Genomic DNA, 14,320 nt, shown 5'->3' on the forward strand with positions numbered 1-14,320 from the left:
GCATTGCGCAACTTCAAACAAGCATGTTCCCTAATTGATCAGCAATATAACAAGGAAACACCATTAACTGGGACGATATTAAGGGAGGAGTTACTGTAATGTAGTAGAGCCAACAGGCCAAGGTCTTACTGTGCTAGGTGCTGTACAAACACAGTCAGCAGTTCCCAGCCCCCAGAAACTTATCCAATCAAACTGGCCACCTGGAGCAAACACCGGAAACTGAATGGACATGGAGTCTGAGATCTCCTTCAACTCGTAAAAGCCAAAGGAGAGGCATAGCATTGGCAACGGTGATTGGTCAGGAGGAAGCCAGTCCTGATGCTGCCTGTGCTGTGATTACAAGATTTCAGTCTCCAGGGCTGTCATCTTTACCCATTCCCAGGCTTCAGAATCATGTGAGGATTTTTAAAAGCATGACGAAGAAAAGCATCAACAGTGCTCAATAACGCAACACAGGAAATGGAAACTGCTCTTTACCTAGCTAGAGAATGAGAGGGTTGGTGCCAGGATAGGAAGTGGTATCTTGAAATCTGCAGATTGGAGTAGAGGATAATAAGATATATACAGCAATTTCCTACAATATCTTGCTGTAATACATTTAGGTATCACTGTGGGCCGGGGCCTGTATGGAATTCCCTGGAGGAGGGTGACCAGAGCCCTCCAGGAACTAAGAAAATTGGGGGTTGATCAGACAAACTCACTCAGGTTGTAACACCTCCAGAGAAGCACCACCCACTGGAAAGGCTCACATACACTAGGGTCTTCCAGAGACAGGACTTTTGGATAAACAGCCTAAACTTAATCTGCTTCAGGGCCACTCTTCAGATCCAGCCAACAAACAGAACCTTCTGCAGGGTGCCCTCCCAATCCGTAGGGAAGGGTTGGAAGGACCAATGCCTGCCAGAGCCCAAGGTTGGAATGGGGGTGACAACGATCATAGTAACCCAGTTACAGAGTCACGAACAGAACTAAGGCCTGATCTACACTTAAAAGTTAGGTCAACACAGCTATGGTGCTCGGGGATGTGAAAAATTCACCATCCTGAGTGTTGTAGCTATGCCAACCCAATCCCAGATGATGTATACCAATGGCTCTCAACCTGTGGGTCAGGACCCCAAAATGGGTTGCAACCCCAAATTGATGAGGTCACCAGGGCTGACAAATTGCTGGGGCCCGGAGCCAGAGCCAATGCCCGAGCCACACCGCCCTGGGTGGCAGGGCTTAGGTTACAGGCCCCTCACCTGGGGCAGAAGCCCCTGGATCCCACCAGGCTTTGGAATTCCCTCCCCCCGACCCCTAGGGGCAGTAGGACTTGGATGGGCTCAGGCTTCAGTCCCTGTTCCCGAGGTCATATAGTGATTTTTGTTGTCAGAAGGGGATCGTGGTGCAATGAAATCTGAGAACCCCTGAAGCAGATGCAGCCAGGTGGATGGAAGAATTCCACAGCCACTCAGAGAGGTGGATTACCTATAGTGACGGAAAAACCCTCTCCTTGGCAATAGAAAACATATGCATTACAGGCGCTACAGAGACATAGCCAGAGCATCCATCATGTAAACATGTCCTCGGAATGCCCAGCTCTAAATCCCTTGCTCTAATTGCCAAGACCCATTCTCTACTGAGGAAAAGGCAGACTGTCCTGCTGGAGCAACCGTGCCATGCTCCAGCAGGTCATATGCTTTCTTTCCCACTTCACTCTGCAGGCTTGCATGGCTGTAACTCTGTAGATCATTCACAGGCACAAAACAAACAGGAGAAATGTGAAGTTAGCTCTCTTGCTACCACCTTCCGCGGCAACAAGTCCTTTCCTTTCCCCTAAGACAAAGTTCACAGCATTCCGATAACACCTAGCAGGTGTTAGAGCAGCAGCATAAAGTCAGTCGAGCCCTAGAAACATTGAAAGTCAAAGCATGTAAGTTACTTTAATTCTGCTGTCCTTGACTGTTCCTTAACAATACAGCCTATAGTACAGCACACCTAGGGTGACCAGATGTCCCATTTTTTATATGCACAGTCCCATTTTTTGGGACTTTCTTATATAGGCACCTATTACCCCCTGTTTTTTCACAGTTGCTATCTGGTCACCCTAAGCACACTTATCCTGTGCTATTTCATATTACTATGGATTGGTCGGTATGAAGCTTTCCAGTGGGGGGAAGAGACTCCCCAATTACATATCCCTACAGATACTGTGTCTTCTCTACTGAGGAGGGCAGCTGCTTCCTACACTTTGCAAAACTGCCATGAATGTTTACCATTCCAGGCACAAATCTACTTGTTCAAAGCTCATGACGATGCTAGAAAAAACTCCAGTTCATATTTTTGCCTGTGAGTTGAAAGAAACATGGCAAGCAGGCTAATAAAATACAGCTGGATTGTGCTACAGTATAATTCCTCTCTTGCTCACTGCATCCTCTAGCTACATATTGGCCTTATAAGCAGGTAAAGGTTGTAGAAGTGTGAGAAGAGTCAGGTAATTATAGTTTCTGTTTACTCTCTGGTAGTGCCTAGAGGGCCCCATTACGCTGGGTGCTGTACAAACAAAAGAGACAGGACTAGTCTGCACTAGTAAACCCACACCTAACACATCTGTCAACCCTCACTTTCGTTTTTAAGTTGTTGCACCAGAGCTCCCAACCGACATGAAATCACACCATGCACTGACTCTCACAGGACTCTAGGTCTGTACAATGCGTTTCTGAGAGTCTACAGCTAGTATTTCCCCAACAAAACATGCAGGGCTAGGACTTGAATGGCGTTAACTACTGACTTGAACTGGCTTAACACACAGAGATACTGAAAAATGAAAGATTCCCTCTGGATATCACAGAAACAGATCTACATATTGGTAGGAAACTCTGAATCCAGCACCTAAGACAGCTATGCTATGGCATGTTGCACTTCAACTGAGTCTCATCTACCTACTCACCAATTTTACAGATCAGAGACTCATGGAGTTCACGCCACAGCATTCCAGCTGCCTTTTAACAAATTGTAGTAGCTCTGCAATGATTTAAAACAAAAACCCAAACTATAATTTACTCAGATATGAATCAGTTCTCAAGCAGACCAGCGGGTAAATCCTGACTAATGAAGCCAATGGAAATTTTACCATGGACTTCAATGGGATCAAGATTTCACCCCCTATTTCTTTTGGCCATGTAATTTAAAGGCAGTTGCTTTTTGGCTTAAATTGGGAAGTATCTCCATGTGCTCTGGGCTAGTGCACTTCTCATTTGATTTGTGCACACTGCAACTCTTACCAAGGAGCAAACCCAAAAGCCATTGGTCAATAGCCATGGATGAAGCCAAGCAAGACCTGACTGGGATTGCACACTGATTTGTTCACCTAATTTAAGCGCCAGCAAGCCAGACGGCATGGGTTAGAAAGCTGTGTCGCATCTACAACAGCAGCAGGTACATGCCTGCCCAGTCCCTCATCTTCCCTCAGTAAGGCTGTGCCAGAAGACCCAGAAGCACTCCGTTTCAGGTTGAAACAAGTACACTTGGCAACGAGAAGACGAGTGACATTCCTGAAGTTACCATTTAACACTAGCCCCTGCTCAGGAGCAGAAAGGGGTGACCTACACCAGTTGTTCAGAATAAGGGAACAAACTATTGTATTGAGCCCTCTGCTAGCTAGACCTGCTGTGGTGCTCAGGTTGCTTCCTGCAGCACACTACCTGTTCAGTCTGGGTATACATGACCTTTGAAAGAGTAAACCTATACAAGGGAGAGTGACCTTGGGAAAAAGGAGTTCGGGCCATTTCTCTGCAAATCCCAACCGGCTAGGGGTCAAGAAAGTATCTTGATGACCTCCAGCTCCCAGAGATAAAGGCAGAGACTGTAAGGGGAGGCCCTCTCATCCTAACCTTTTAAAGCAGTACTGCTAGCCCCTTTCACTGTTGCAGGTATGCAATCCCACAGAGACATGCATAAATAGCAAGGGTCAGGGGGTCACTATACACATAGCCTGTTATGGGGGTGGGGGGGGGGCTTCAAACCTGACACCAACCTCACCCTCTTAGGGTGAAATAAAGACAGTTAATAAAACATCCTGGGTACAACAATGCCAGACTCACTGACAATCCACCTACCTGGGTGGGAAACTTTCACCATGCAATTAACTCTCAGCACCTGCACACCATGCAATCAGGCTACCTCCTGCCCCATTTACAGTGGTAAAGCCAAAACCTGCTACCAAGAGTCCAGAAAAGGGAAAGCCAAGCAGGCCAGACCCAGACAGAGGGGAATGGGAACAACCATGCAATACCCATTTCCTCCCTTACAGTATGTATGTGGGGGAGAGGTTAAGAACAGGGATACAATGGGGAAGAAGAGCCATTTAATGCCCCCTTATAAGCACCATGCTGGCCAGTAAGGGCTGATTGCACCCCAGTCAAGGAGCAGCTGGGCACAAATTCCCAACAAGCCAGCGAGCCTGGAGCTCCAGGGGGCGGCACTCCCAGGAGTGGGGAGATATCCAACAGAATGGGACAGTATATCAGGGAGAGGGGCCCCAAGTGGGCAGCAGGGAAGGGATGACCCCAGGCAGGTGGGAGAGGAAGGACTAGCAGCACACGTGACAGTAGGGGAGACCCCAGGCGGGGCCAGTCTGGCAGCAGGGAAGGGGTGACCCCGCGGCTGGGGGGGCCTGTCTGGCATCACACGGGGCAGCGGGGAAGAGGAGACCCCGGGCGCGGTCTGGCAGCGCACGGAGGGGGGGGGCCTCCCTCTCGAGAGCTGACAGCTGCCTACCACGCCGGCGCCCGCCCGTCACCGCTCAGCGGGAAGCCCAAACAATTCGGCGGCTCAGCCCCCGCAGCTCCCAGCCCGGCCCGCTGCTCTCACCGGGGCCGGGAGCCCGGCCCACCCCCAGCTCTCCCGGAGAACGCGGCCGCCCGGGCCGATACTCACGATCCGTCCGGTGCTCGCCGCCCCCGGTGCAGAGCCCTAGTGCGCACCGTGCCCAGCCCACCCCCCGGCCGCTCCCCGCGAACCGCGCTGTCCCCACGTGCTGCCCGACCGGGCCCTTCTCGAACACTGAGACATTCAACCGATACACTACGGCCCACATGCCCCGCCCCCTGCGCGAGACAGCCACATCTCGCGAGACCTGCCCGCCGGCGAGCTCCTCTCTTGCCCCGGCTCCGCGGCCAGGAGAGGCAGCTGCGCATGCGCCTTTCGAACCCACCTCCCTCCTCCACACAAGGGCACAGCAGAGAGAGGCGAGAGCACGTGCGGGAAGCGTAAGATATTGCCCCTCCCCCCTCCCCTGATCCTGCCCCTCTGCCCCCCACAGCCCCTGACCTGCCCCCTCTGCCCCCCACAGCCACTGATCCTGCCCCTCTGCCCCCCACAGCCCCTGACCTGCCCCCTCTGCCCCCCACAGCCCCTGACCTGCCCCCTCTGCTCCTCCCCTCCAGACCCTGACCTGCCCCCTCTGCCCCTCCCCCTCCCCTGATCCTGCCCCTCTGCCCCCCACAGCCCCTGACCTGTCCCCTCTGCCCCTCCCCCCTCCCCTGATCCTGCCCCTCTGCCCCCCACAGCCCCTGACCTGTCCCCTCTGCCCCTCCCCCCTCCCCTGATCCTGTCCCTCTGCCCCCCACAGCCCCTGACCTGTCCCCTCTTCCCCTCCCCTCCAGCCCCTGATCCTGCCCCTCTGCCCCCCACAGCCCCTGACCTGCCCCCTCTGCCCCTCCCCTCCAGCCCCTGATCCTGCCCCTCTGCCCCCCACAGCCCCTATCCTGTCCCTCTGCCCCTCCCCCTCCCCTGATCCTGCCCCTCTGCCCCCCACAGCCCCTGACCTGTCCCCTCTGCCCCTCCCCCCTCCCTTGATCCTGCCCCTCTGCCCCCCACAGCTCCTGATCCTGCCCCTCTGCCCCCAACCCCTTCCTACAGCCCCTGATCCTGCCCCCCCACAGCCCCTGCCCCCTCCACCCCTTCTTACAGCCCCTGATCCTGCCCCTCTGCTCCCCTACAGCCCCTGATCCTGCGCCCTCCGGCCCTCCCCACAGCTCCTAACCTGCCCCTCCACCCTTCCCCACAGCCCCTGATCCTGCCCCTCTGCCCCCCACAGCCCCTCCCCCTCCACCCCTTCCTACAGCCCCTGATCCTGCCCCTCTGCCCCCCCACAGCCCCTGATCCTGTGCCTTCCGCCCCTCCCCACAGCTCCTGATCCTGCCCCTCCCCACAGCCCCTGATCCTGACCCCTCTGCCCCTCCCCCACAGCCCCTGATCCTGCCCCTCTGCATCCCCCAGCCTGGGGCCCCGATCACCCCCTGCTGCCACCGCAGGGGTGATGGAATAATTTGTACAGTGGGGGTGCTGAGAGCCATTGGACCAAACTGTAAACCCTGTATATGATGGAAACCAAGCCAGAGGTGCAAGAGCACCCTGAGTTCCAGTATCCATGCCCCACCCAGGGCACCTGATCCTGGCCCTGTACACTGGCCTGCCCCCCACCCTAAGCTCCCGATCCTAGTCCTATGCACACACACACCCCGCATCGCCCACCCCGGGTCCCTGGGCTGAGTTCCTGAGCCTGCCTCAAATATGTGCCCATTGGAGACCCTAGACCAGGGGTTCTCAAACTAGGGGGGACCCTCAGTGGGTTGCAAGGTTATTACATGGGGGGTCACGAGCTGTCAGCCTCCACCCCAAACACTGCTTTGCCTCCAGCATTTATAATGGTGTTAACTATATATAAAAAATTTTTTATAAGCCGGGAGATCACATTTAAAGGCTTGCTGTGTGAAAGGGGTCACCTGTACAAAAATTTGAGAACCACTGCCCTAGACTGTCCCACAGCTCATGCTGCCAAGGGCAAGGCTACCTTCTATTTTTAGTGCATTAGCTGGATGACAGCACCACTCTCTCTCCTTGAGCTGGGCATTACAACCCCAGTTTGCAGGCTAGCCACACTGTGACACTATGGAGTTGGAGAGGTTACTGTAATAGTCACTTCACCCTATTGCTTTTGACACCCTGGAGAACAGGAATATTCAAGGGATATTAAAAGAAAGAAGCTCTCATCTCCTTTCCCTGGCTGGGGGGGGAATGCTCTCCTTTATGTCCTCTTTTTGGCTGGTGCAAAGGTTGTTTTAATCTCCTTTTAACAACTGGGCATATGCTGCTGGTTTTAGAACTTTATGCCAGAGGCACCTCCTAATCGTAGCAATTTCTGTGCAACCCCCAATGTCGCCTTCTTTAGCAGCCACTGGTATCTGAACCACTTCCTTGGAAGAGCTAAAAATGGCTCTGTCATTGACTGCTTGTGTTTCCATTCATGTTCATTTATTTGTTTGTTTATCTGTAGTCTGTATTCTAACTAATACCCTAATCTGCAGAGACTGCACAACTCAATCACCTAAAGAAGTCAGACAATTACTGTGCTCTTCAAACAAGCAATCAGTGGCAACTCAAGGCTGTTATACAAAGCTTTCAACAAGCACTGTAAAAGTAAAGACACTTTAACGGACAAATATGTTAGCCAGCAACTACAGCCACTGAAGATGGCAGGCTATGGCAGAATCGGTATATGGATGGGAAACCTCAAAGGAAAATCCATTTTAAACAAACTTATTATTTGGATATCAAATTCCAGTTTGGTGTGTGGTTTCAATGGGATGTTATATACTTAATTTCCTTTCTTAAGTTGTTGGATCGTGTTATGATGCGTTGTCAACCAGTTGCCCTGTTTCACCCCAGAGCTGGTTGCATTTGAATGTATAAGTATAAGGCAGTGTGGTCCAATGGCTGGGCCATGATTGGGACTCAGGAGAGATGGGGTCTTATCTTAGCTCTGCCACTAGCCTGCGCTGTGACCTTAGGCAAGTCACTTAACCTGTCTATGCTTCAGTTTCCTTCATTGTAAAAGGAGAACATAGATCCCACTCTCAGATCTACAGCTGAAAAGTGCTACATACGAATTAAGTATTGTTAAGGTTGTCACATGCATTTATTTTGTAAATCTAAGGTATGTTTCCATTGGTTCATATCAGTAACAAGTGTAAAATATTGGCCTTTTACTCTCAGAGACTTTTTCATTGGAAAGAAAACAACCTTGGAGCTAGGAAGGTGGGAAGGCTAAACCATCCATAGGGCTGAAGCACACATGGAAAAAAATTAGTGGGTGCTTAGCACCCTCTGGCAGCCAGCCCCCACACCCTCTCCCCAGTGTCTCCTGCCAACCAGTAGCCCTTCCAATCAACTTCTCCCCCGCCCCCAGCGCCTCCTGCACGCCCCGGAACAGCTGGGAGGGTAGAGGAGGAAAGGGGACAGGGTGTGATCGGGGAAGAGGTGGGGCAGGGGTCAGGGCTTGGAAGAAGTGGTGGAGTTGGGACGGGCCTAGGGAGGAGGGGAAGTCGAGCACCTCCCAGGTAGAGAAGAAGTCGACACGTATAGCACCATCAATAAGTCCCCAAGGTGGTGGTGAATTCTTTGACACTTGAAGTCTTTCAATCAAGACTGGATCTCTTTTTACAATACAAGCTCTGCTTCAGACAGAAGTTATGGGCTTGATGCATCAATTCCTGGATGAGGTTCTTTGGCGTATGCTATGCAAGAGGTCAGACTACAATATCAGCATTTCTCAAATGCTGCCACCAGGGGCTTTTCATGAGGCCACAACCTCCTGGGTGGTGATAGGGTAGGGAGAGCAAAGCAATGGCTCCTCCCCCAGGGTTGCCAACAGGGTTTGGGCCCTGTCCCCCTCTGGAGCCACAAACGCTGTAGGAGCAGGAAGATGGTGGGGCTGGGCCTTCAGACTGGGGTGGTGGGCGGCTCCATCCCCTGACCATAGGCTTTGGACCCTGACCCCAGCGCCGGGCTCATATCCCACCCCCAACCTACTGCCTCCTCTGGGCCTGGGCTCCGTGGTGCAGCAGTGCGCTCTGATCCCTGGCCGCAGGGTTTCAGACTCTTGCCACACACGATCCAGCCCCCAGCCATGCAGCAATGACTGCCAGCCCCAAGCTCACCTTCCCCGCCACATCACCCCTGGTCCCCACTGCATCCTTTGGCCCCAGTTCCCAGTGTACAGCTGCAGGGGTCCGGTCCCCAGACTCACACACACCCATTACCCCTGGCCCCCAGCTGCCTCTCTGCTCACTTCCTCATCCAGCGCTTAATTTGTCCCCCAGCTTGCCAGGGCTGATTAAGTCTGTTGTGAAAAGTGGTATTTGAATGTTTGTTAATATCACTTTTCACTGCCTCCCTGCTTGCCAGCAAGTCTGCTGCTGTGAAAAATGATATTAACAAATTACAAATACCACTTTTCACAGAAACAGACTTACTAGCTAGCAAGTCTTAAAAAAGTAAACAACCAAAAAAAAAGCAAAAGACACTACAACAAAAAGGAACTAGATAGAACATGCAAAACACATTATTTAGATCCACTAAAGAACAGAGAAAACTGTACATCATTTTTATTATTGAGTCTGCGAAAAAAAACCAAAATAAATAAATTACAACATGTGTATATTTATTTGTTTTTCCTAAAGTTAATTAAGTATTTTAGGAAAAATTGTCAGAGCGGCCACCAGCAGAAGTTGGTGGCCACACTCTGAGGCCATCAAAAAATTTCTTGTGAGAACCCCTGGACTAGATGACCACAATGGACCTTTATGGCCTTAAAAACTAGAATGAAGCTATTAATCCCTCTGCAGCGTAAGGCACAGACTCCACATCTGGGTTCTCCTATCTATGAAATGGAAATAATACCAGTAACAATAACGATACCTTATGGGTTATTGAGGGGATTAATCAGCTACTTGTTAGCGTCAGCACTGTCACAACGGCACTAGTGCCAGATTAAATGTTGCTTGCAGCTATGCTCTTAGTTGTGTCATACTCATAAGGGCTATCAAGAAGTGCAGGATAGCCAGAGCAATGTTTACACAGCAAAGCTGGCTCCATGGTTTAAATTGCGTTCATTTTAAAGGAGCTTGTTGGATAAAGCCTTATAATACAGGAAGCATCCCCTCTGAGGGTCATATTTATACACAGACAAGTGCAAAGTCAGAAATGGCAGGAACAGAGGAAAAAGATGTAAAGATCTAAGTAGTTCAGAAATTTGCACAGCATGCTGGTGCGATAGGGAAAGAGACAATAGGGTGTAAGCTAAGCAATCCTAGGAACAGCCATACATAGGGTTACCAGATAGCAACTGTGAAAAAACAGGACGGGGTGGGGGGTAATAGGCACCTAAATAAGAAAAAGTCTGCCAAAACAGGACTGTCCCTTTAAAAATGGGACATCTGGTCACCCTAGCCATACATATTAACTGAATGTTGGATTGCTGTTCATTCCTCTATTAATAAAACTGTACAGCAGGCACGGGTCGAGTTTGGACTCAACCCAGTGTGTGGACTGCATTTGAGGAGCAGGCTGGGAATGGCATGTGCTCATACATCTCTCCATAGGAAGTGGGATAAGCCACATTAGTGACAGTCACTCTTTCAGAGACAATCTGCTTAAGGTGCAGCCTCACAATCTAGTCTCCACTACTGCACAAGAGCATAGGTCTGGGAGCCAGGAAGAACAGTAACGGGGGGAATTTGAGTTAACTGAGCGAGGGGAATGATGCTAAGTTCAGGGAAATGGAGCAGCAGGCAAAAAAGTAAAATATCTGCCTGTGACGTAAGGGCCTCTTTTGAAATAGGAGCAGAGATGTAGTTGCAAGCTGGTCAGCTGGAATCATTCTATGCCACAGAAGGTCTCCAGCTGGGAATGGACAGCGCTGGGCTTGTCAACACAAGCATGTTCCCTAGCATTGCACAAACACCAATACAGCTTCATGGGGGCAGCAATTGTGGAAGAACTAACGTAAGGTGCCCACTTGGCAACCAATGGCATTTTAACTGCCATGTTGCCCCTCGACAGGCTCTGAACAGGGAGCGATGACATTGTAGCTACTGTGCCTGCAGTGAGACTTCCTTGCTTTGCTTTCTCCCTTTCAACATTTGCTGCTCCATTGCGAGCAATGGACAGGGAAATACTTGTAGCCTGTCATTGGGCCGCTCTGGAGGATAAAAGAGATTGGCTGCGGACTTTCAAAGAAAGCTACTTAATTGTTCTGATGCCCAGAGGGAGGAAAGAACTAGGAAGGGCAGGGGTGGAGCAATGTAGCAGCTGAAGGCAGAGTTTAATGGGGAAGAAAACGGGAGAGTGTGCAAGGATAGCACATGAGACTCAGCAGGACTGACTTGCCTAGAGAGAAATGAAACCTGAAACTTTCAGGGAGCTTCACAGCTAAAGTAGATGAGCAGTGTCAGTATCAGGTTTGACAGGCTTAGGTAGTCTGGGGCTACAGGTCTGAATCCCAGCATGGTGGTTTTATCCTGCCAAGGTGGATAAGCATCAGTTCAGTGCACTTTCCCTGTGTGCTCTTTCAGCTGAGACCTGAACAACCTTGATCTTGTCTGCTGGATGTTACAGAAGCTGCAGTGCTTTTTAATAAGATTAGGGGCTTGCTGTGATCCTTGTCAAAATTTCCACTGCCCCTCACTTCTCATGCAATGTGTTGTCTGCTGATTACCACTTTCTGGCCAAGAGACAGCTGAATTGCAAGAAACAATTGAAGGAAAATACTTTAAGACAAAGAGTACCATGAATCAGCATAATATGGACTCCAGGGCCTAAGCACTCATGAGATACTAAACCAAGTACCAGATTATTTAGGCATCTAAACATGCAGATAGATAAGTAGTGGGATTAACAAAATCCAGGCAGGTTAGACACCTGAGGGCTTGGCTACAATTGAGAGTTACAGCACTGTAACTTACTCCCCATCCACACTGGCAAGGCACATACAGTGCTGTATCTCCCTGGCTACAGCACTGGCTGTACTCCACCTCGGCGTGGGGAATAATGACTATAGCGCTGCTCTTGCAGCGCTGAGGTGCTAGTGTAAACAGTAATTAATCTTACTACGCTGTAACTGGCCTCCGGAACCTTCCCATAATGTTTTTTAAGTAAAGATAACACTCTTTGTTTTGTTGTGATGCTTCTCTTCGTTTTGTTGTGAACTTGGGGCTCCCGGAGCTGCTTATCTAAAAAACAAACACAGCTACTGTTTGCTATGAATGAGGCAGGCAGGGGGATGAATGTCCACAGCTAGTGTTTGCTTGAGGAGAGAAGCAGCCCAGAGGAGGGGGGGGTCCATTTTGGAGCAGCTGCTTAGCTGGTCTGAAGGCTATTTGCATTTAGTGAATGAGAGAGGGGTGGGGGAAGGGGTCAAAACTTTTAAAATGATTGAAGGTTGGTGCTGTGTATCTTCAAGTCCTTAGAACTTGCAAGGCAGGGAGCTGACAGTGTCAGCTCCAAAAATCCACTCTCTGTCTCCCCCACGCGCCCTGTCACACTCCACTCCACCCCCCTCTTTTGAAAAGCACATTGCAGCCTCTTGACCGCTGGGATAGCTGCCCATAATGCACCACTCCCAAAACTGCGGCAAATACTGCAAATGTGGCCACACTGCAGCACAGCCACACTGAAGCGCTTTCCCTCCACAGCTGTACGAAGACAGCTTTAACTCCCAGCGCTGTCCAGCTGCAAGTGTAGCCAAACCCTGACTCCCACTGAGAGTGATAGGAGTTCAACATTCTGTAAATCGTACAAGGCCCTTATCTGCATCTTTAGGCATCCAAGTACCTTTAAAAATCTGGCCCAAATTTCCATTAATTAGCAGCTAGGATCTCCAAACTGAGCTCCTTTACTATAGCACTAACAGGTCTTTCATTCACCACTACACTTCCTTCGGATTGGCAATTGTTCTTATAAACCTGCAGCATTTCTCAAATGCAGCCACTTTTCTTGTGGCCACAGCCTCCTGGGTGGTTATTGGTGTGGGGGATGTCAGAAGGGGAAAACAGTGCCCCCTTTCTGGAGTAACAAAAGGTGGAACAGGCACCCAGTGAGTTCCCCACCTTCCTAGGGGCTGCGGGGTTGGGCATTAGCCTTGAGGTGGCAGGCTCCAGCCATGGGGCTTTGGGCTCCATTTCCTGAGCTCATCACCCCTCCTAACACCTCTGGCCCCTGCTGCCTCTCCTAGTGCCCCTGGCTCCCACTGCCTCCCTACCCACCAACCCATCCAGAGCTCAATGTGTCCCAGGATTGCCAGGGCTGAGTAAGTGATATTTGTGTGTTTGCTAGTGTACTTTTCACAGCAGACTTAGTACTAGCAAGTCTTGAAAAAAAAAGGCAAAAGAAAAAAAGACAAGAATGGGCAAAGCACCTTATCTGTGTTTCTATTCTGTTTAGGTCCAGCAAAGAATAGAGAACTGTACATTATTTTTGTTACTGAGTCTGCAAAAAAAAATCCTACATAAATTACTATGATTTGGACCTGTATATGTGCATACTCCTTTGTTTCTCCTAAAGTTAATTAAGTATTTTAGGAAAAATTGTCAGAGCTGGTGGCTGCACTCTGAGGACACCAAAAATTTGTTGAGAACCCCTACTTTAAAGAGAATTCCTAGTCTGCCCAGCTCTTAAAGGCACAGTCCTATTCAAAGGGCATAAGAAATGTTTCATCATAAAGTCAATACCATATGTTAGATCTAATTCAAGATTTGCTTATTGAGGCTTATAACTATGCACCTCTTTTTTAAGTAACACATTTGTATTGCTGTAACACAGCAAACACAAATCATGTTTGTCGGTGTAAATGAGTAGTATGGAAGAGTCACAGTACAGTGTGAGTAGGATTGCTTTTCCTGATCACATACATATTGGGACACTGGAAGATTACACTCTTGTTAGGTCAGCCACATTGGATTTATTTTGCTCACTTGCTTAAGTATTTGTCTATTCTTTGTTAATGTGAGTAAAAAGGGGCAGGATTCAAAATGCGCAGTTTTGTCTCAGTCCTGGTGTTTTGCCCACAGTACCCAGAGATGCATAGTGAGAATTCAGGCAACTGGATCACATTTCTTTAATATTTTAAGGCTACGAAACACACTATACATTTATACTGCATATACTGGGAAATACAACTATGCTAATACTTTCCCATTCCAGCATCTTTCATGTGAAGATCTCAGAGAGCTTTAAAAAGCATTAAGCAAACCCGCCAATACTCCAGACATAACATCTCACGTTCTTTGAAACCTCCAGTGATGGGGATTCCACAACCTCCCTTGGACACGTATTCTAGTACTTAATTATCCTTATAGTTAGAAAGTTCCTAATATCTAACCTAAATCTCCCTTGCTGTAGATTAAGTCAATTAATTCCTGTCCCACCTTCAGTGGACATGGAGAACAATTGATCACTGTCCTCTTTACAACAGCCCTTGACATATTTGAAAACTGTTGTC

General features: G+C 49.6%; 1 protein-coding gene and 1 long non-coding RNA gene across 3 annotated transcripts in view; one reads left to right on the plus strand and one right to left on the minus strand.

Moving 5' to 3' along the window:
* AKAP1 (A-kinase anchoring protein 1) overlaps positions 1-5,039 on the minus strand; it is a 47,631-nt gene extending 42,592 nt beyond the window's left edge. For both annotated transcript variants that reach the window (XM_030536421.1, XM_030536424.1), the window contains exon 1: positions 4,918-5,039. The gene's annotated coding sequence lies outside the window, so the exon portion shown is untranslated. The remainder of the gene's footprint in view (positions 1-4,917) is intronic.
* A 126-nt stretch (positions 5,040-5,165) lies between these two features.
* On the plus strand, positions 5,166-8,030 carry LOC115636399. Its single transcript, XR_003996912.1, has 2 exons — positions 5,166-5,249; positions 7,350-8,030. It is a non-coding gene; the product is annotated as an uncharacterized LOC115636399 (long non-coding RNA).
* The last annotated feature ends 6,290 nt before the right edge of the window (positions 8,031-14,320 follow it).

This window comes from Gopherus evgoodei, chromosome 17 (genome assembly GCF_007399415.2).
Source record: "Gopherus evgoodei ecotype Sinaloan lineage chromosome 17, rGopEvg1_v1.p, whole genome shotgun sequence".
NCBI classification, from domain to species: domain Eukaryota; kingdom Metazoa; phylum Chordata; order Testudines; family Testudinidae; genus Gopherus; species Gopherus evgoodei.